This window comes from Corvus brachyrhynchos, unplaced genomic scaffold, assembly GCF_000691975.1.
Source record: "Corvus brachyrhynchos isolate BGI_N302 unplaced genomic scaffold, ASM69197v1 scaffold103, whole genome shotgun sequence".
Lineage (NCBI taxonomy): Eukaryota > Metazoa > Chordata > Aves > Passeriformes > Corvidae > Corvus > Corvus brachyrhynchos.
In genome coordinates this window covers 948,540-954,743 of record NW_008237436.1, presented here as the reverse complement: position 1 = coordinate 954,743, position 6,204 = coordinate 948,540, and positions in this window count along the sequence as shown.

Below are 6,204 nucleotides of genomic sequence, written 5' to 3'. Positions count from 1 at the left end.
ACCCCCTCCTGGCTCCACCCTCCTTTCAGGCAGTTGTAGAGTGATAAGCGTCTCCCCTAAGCTGCCTCCTCTCCCGGCTAAATAACCCCCACTCCCTTAGCCACTCTTCATAGGACTTGTGCTCCAAACCCTTCACCAGCTCTGTTGCCCTTCTCTGGACACACTCCAGCATCTCAACATCCTTCCTAAATTGGGGGCCCAGAACTGGACACAATACTCAAGGTGCAGCTTCACCATTGCCAAGTACAGGGGAAGAATCACTTCCCTAGTCCTGCTGGCCACACTATGTGCTGATACACACTGACTTCCCCAGATGCTTTCCATATGACCTTATCTCCTCCCCCTGTGTGTAGGGGTTTTATTTGGGCAGGACCAGGGAGGTTCACAGATCCCCTAGTGTTAACCAGCCAAGTGGCTTCTGCTCAATTTGCATCCCAATCCTTCCATGCCCCATTACCAAACACTTAACATAGTCTTCAGCAGTCCATTATACCTCTCAGTCTTTCCAGAGGCTTATGGGTGATAAGGGATGTGATGTATCCACTCAGTGCCATGTTTCTTCACCCAAGGGTTTATAAGGTTGTTTCAAAAATTAGTCCCATTGTCTGACTCCATTCTCTCTGGGGTACCCTGTTGCCACAAAATGTGTCTCCAAGACCTGAGATGGTGTCTCAAGCAGTGGCAATGGTTTACAGGGTATGTTGCCAGCCAGCCAGTTGCTGCCTCTACCATGGTGGGTATGTAATGCTTGTCTTGGTGTGCCCACGGCAGTGATCCAGTGCAGTCAGTTTGCCAGACATCACCATACTGGAAACCCAGACGCAGCCCTCTATTCCAAGGAGGTTTCCCTCATGTGGCTCCCTTGATTGCAGCACAGGTTTCACATTTGTGAAACACCTGTGTGATGGCCTCTGTGGTCAGGTCCACCCATTGATCATGAGTCCATCTGTCTGTTGTATCCTTTCCTAGATGCCCTGATGTTTCATGGGCTATAAATAGCTCACCCTTTCCTTCCTAGTCTAAGTCTACCTGAGTTAATTCAGTTTTGGCAGCCTTATCTACCCATTCCTTGTTCTGATGTTTTTCAGTGGCATGCCTTTAGGCACGTGAGCATTTACATGGGGTACCTTCAGAATCATGTTTTCTGCCCATGAAGCATGGCCTATTGGCACACTGCTGGCTCATGTTCAGCCTGATGTCAATCAGCACCCCCAGGTCCCTTTCTGCCTGGCCACTGTCCAGCCACTCTGTCCCCAACCTGTAGTGCTTCATGGGGTTGTTGTGGCCAAAGTGCAGGACCTGGCACCCGGTCTTGCTGAACCTTATTGATGGCCTAAGAGGCCTCCTAGAAACAGAGACTAGAGAGGAGTAAGGCAATAAAAGTAGGTATTTATTTGAAAAGCCTTCAAAGATACCCCCTGGGGAGCCAGAGGCTATTGCCAAGATGGACCCCCAAGATGGATGACAGGTCACGAGTTCTTCACACTTTTATAGGTTTGGTTCATTTGCACAGCAGGGTTAATTCTCCAATTAAAGCTTCAGTTAATGATGTAATTCCCCTCAGCTTGCCCCCCTTAGAGGCTCTTTGGTTTATACTTTTTGGGCCTAGGATGATCTGAGTGTCCTTGGAGAGCAGGCCTGGAGAGGCTTTGTTATGTCTACCTAGCCTGAGAGAGCAGAAATAAACAGGCTACAAGAAACTTCGGAGTTACACACTAAGCAGTACAGAATCTGAAAAATATAAAAGTTAAAACCTAAGGCATAATTATATCCTTGGATTCATCCCATCGATCCATCCTGTCCAGGTCTCTCTGCAGATCCCTCCTACCCTCCAGTAGATCATCACTCCCCCCTAGCTTGGTGTCATCAGCAAATTTGCTAATGGTGGACTCAATCCTCTCATCTAGATCATCAATAAAGATATTGAACAGGACATGGCCCAACACTGATCCCTGGGAAACACCAATGACTGGCCAACAACTGGATGCGTAACTGGAAACTCAAGACGTGCATCCACCTTTGCAGGCCATGAGGCTCCCCCAACTTTGCTGTGACAGTAGCCCAGCTTTTATACTGTTAAACAAACAGGCTGACTAAATTTCTAATATCATTCTCCTGCTGGCTTTCTCCCAAAGCCTGGCCAGGGCTCAAGGAGAAACTAAGGGAGTTGTCTTTGATCCTATACCCCCCTAATTAGGCCAGAAGTGGCCTTATCTGGTTATTTCCTAGATATGGAAAGGTAAATACATATTTTGCCAATAAATGGACACCTATAAAATGACTTTGTTAATGAATGAATATATATACAACATTTGGTTGGAAGGTTCATCTATAGGTCAGCTTTGGCTCAGGGCCTGTTATTCAGGCCTTAGTACTTCAGTTGCTAAATAATGGGAATATGTTTCTGGCCCTAGCTGTGCAAATTTCAGCCATACCTGTGATGTGCACTGGACACTGTCTGGACTTTCAGGGAATCTCTTATCCTCTGAAAAAATGATCTCTAGCATAGCTAATTCCCTCAGGCATCGGATACCTTGCTCCATAGTGTTCCAGTGTCCTTGCTGCACATGGAGGTCCTCCTTACAAAGGCATCTTTCTCTCACACTTGCCAGCAGTTACTGCCAGAGGCTGAGAGTTTCCCATTTTTTCCTGATCCCCTGGTCAATGACTACATCCCAGGACAGGGATACCATTTGCTTGACCTCACTTTTGTCCAGAATGGTGTCACTGGCTGCAGTGTCCCAGATGCGGAGCAGCCAGGTCAGGATGGACTTGTCTGTCTCTCCGCAGATCACACAGCTCACTCAGGGATAGAGAGTGGGTGATGATCTCCGGCTCTGTCTCTTCTGCTGAGTGTGAAGGTCCAGCTACCTCTTCATCAGTCACTATGTGGACTGATTTGCTCTTAGATTTCTTTTTCTGAATGGGGGCAACTGCTACCAGCTTAGGCTGTCATGGCTCAGTGACAATTTGTGTGGACACAGTGACTGTTGTTTTGGTTCCTTTTCCCCCTGGCCCAGTGATGGTTTGTGTTGACATAGTGCTCGTTGATTTGTTTCTTTTCCTCCTCCTCCTGAAGGTGCTGTACCATATCAGTGTCCAGTAGGTAGTGGCCAGGGCCCAGCAGTTGCAGTGAGCTGTCCATCTCTGGACCTGTCAGAACATTTTCCCTTCACTGGTGGTAAACAAAAAAACCAACTCTCAGTCCAGAGCTACAAAGGAGGCTGCTATCACCTAAAGGTGCTTCAGTCCTGCTTGCTTTCTTGGTAGTCCTCATCTAGAATCCTCTCCTCTCTCTCATGAGTTACCTGCCAGAGGGTCAGCTGGTCTCTGGTCTTTAGCAGAAACACCTGGTTCAGCACAGCTGTAACTCTTCAAGGTCGAGGCTGCCTACCTGCTGCCTTGTTCTCCTACACTTCACGTACCTTATTACTTTAGCAGGGTCCTGCAGTTGTTCAGGGGTGAACTTCCAGATCACTGGAGGAGAAGATTTTTCCAAGTACTGCCCCATATCCTTCCACATACTGTGCCACTCAGGATTATCCACTTCCAGAGCAGGCCTCCAGAGAACTTCCCTGGAAGCCTCTGTCCTGACTCCAAGCATGGTGTAGACAGTGCAGGCCGTACAGAGAAAACACAGCAGAACTAACAACAAGATTATGCTGTCCTTAACATCTAGAGGAAACTAAGTATTTTCAACTGCTCTATCAGGCCTGAAGGGATGGAAGAAGACATTCTCTCCTCTTCCCCCCACAGGATGGGTGCAATTATTAATGAGGCCCCAGAGGTGACAGCTCAGACCAGGACAGGTAAACAAGACCGAATATACCTTCCAAATGAAACTCATTGGCTGTGATGTTATTGTCCCTTAAACACAGTGTATCAGCAACGTGAGTGACCAAGATACAGACCCAGACCAGCAGGGAATCTGAATCATTTATTCAAAGAAACAAGCTGTTTTATACACTTTTTCAAGGCACAGTATTTCTCACTACGTGACCCGTGTTGCCACGTCAGCAACACACTTTCTAAATGTCCCTCTATGGGATGATCACTCGCTGTTCACCCGTCTGTCAGCTCCTGGCAGGCTCCTCTCCGTAGGGGTCTGCCGTGTGACACCTCCTCCCCCCAGGGTCCAGTGGAGACAAGCCTCTGTGTGCTGCCATGTGCTCCTTTGCGCTGCCATATGCTTCTGCAGGTGCATCCCACAGCCCACAGCTCAATTCCATCCCATCTCTTTTGACACAACAAAGCAATTTATACTTTTCTCCCTGATCTTAAAAAGAATATCATGATGGGCAAATAGTTCCCCATATGCGGAAATATATATACAGGGTTAGGTAAAACATCCATATAAATACACCAAGAAACATGACTATCAGGGAGCTTCTGTACCCCAATACACAAAAGTTTAGAACAAAATTATAATTCCAACTACTCTCTTGTGCCCTACATTGGACACCAAAAGATGTGCTGGTTTAAAAGTAAACCAGTGGGAAAAATAAACCCCACTCAGAATCACAGAATAAGACGATTGGAAGAGACCAAGATCATCAAGTCCAACCCATGTCTTAACACCTCAACTAGACTGTGGCACCAAGTGCCATGTCCAGTCTTTTTTTAAACACATCCAGAGATGGTGACTCTACCACCTCCCTGGGTAGACCATTCCAGTACTTTATTATTCTTTCTGTGAAAAACTTTTTCCTAATATCCAGTCTATACCTTCCTTGATGCAGCTTGAGACAGTGTCCTCTTGTTCTGTCAGTTGCTGCCTAGTGGAAGAGACCAACCCCCGCCTGTCTACAATCTCCTTTCAGGAAGTTGTAGAGAGCGATAAGGTCATCTCTAAGTCTCCTTTTCTCCATGCTAAACAATCCCAGTTCCCTCAATCGTTCCTCATAGGGCTTGTGTTCCAAGCCCCTCACCAACCTTGTTGCCCTCCTCTGGATACACTCAAGCATCTCAACGTCCTTCCTTAACTGAGGGGCTCAGAACTGGACACAGTACTCAAGATGTGTCCTTACCAGTGCCGAGTACAGGGGAAGAATGACCTCCCTGCTCCTGCTGGCCACACAATTCCTAATACAGGCCAGGATGCTATTGGCCTTCTTGGCCACCAAGGCACACTGCTGGCTCATGCTCAGCCGGCTATCGACCTGTACCCCCAGCTCCCTTTTTACCTGGGCACTGTCCAGCCACACTGTCCCCAGATTGTAACGTTGTCGGGGATTGGTTGTTGTGGCCAAAATGCAGGACTCGGCACTTGGACTTATTAAACTTCATCCTGTTGGACTCTGCCCATCTATCCAGCCTGTCCAGGTCCCTTTGCAGAGTTCTCCTACCTTCCAATGGATCGACACATGCTGCCAGCTTAGTGTCATCTGCAAATTTACTGATGGTAGACTCAATCTCCTCATCCAGATCATCAGTAAAGATATTAAACAGGACAGGGCCCAGCACAGATCCCTGGAGGACACCTCTAGTCACTGGTCGCCAGCTGGATGCGGCACCATTCACCATCACTCTCTGGGCCCGGCCATCCAGCCAGTTCTTAACCCAGCAAACAGTGCTCCTGTCCAAGCCATGGGCTACCAGGTTTTCCAGGAGTATGCTGTGGGAGACAGTGTCAGTCCTTGCTGAAGTCCAAGTAGACAACATCCACAACCTTTCCTGCATCTACCAGGCAGGTCACCTGGTCATAGAAGGAGATCAGGTTGGTCAGGCACGACCTACCCTTCGTAAACCCATGCTGGCTGGGTCTGATGCCCTGGCCATCCTGTAAGTGCTGCGTGATAGCCCTCAGTACTGTTGCATTACCTTACCTGGTACTGAGGTCAGGCTAACTTGGCTGTAATTACCAGGATCCTCCTTGTCCTGGGTTGCAGTGTATTCTATCACCATCCTCATGAGCTGTTGAAATCAGGTGGGGCAGTGTTTCCTTGCCTCCTCCCTGCAGACTATCTCTCTATTAATGGCCCATCATTGTCCTGCCACATGACTCAGAGATAACTCCCTCCGGACTATCTTCTGTTAATGAGCCTAATCAACACTTGGCCTCATGACTCATTACCCCACTGTGAGATGTTCCACCCAGAGGGAGGAACCAAGCATTCCATCCTGGATATAATCTGAGATTCCAAACACCACAGACACCCTTTCCACTGGATTTCCAGAGGACAGGAGCTACACAGCCACCACTGG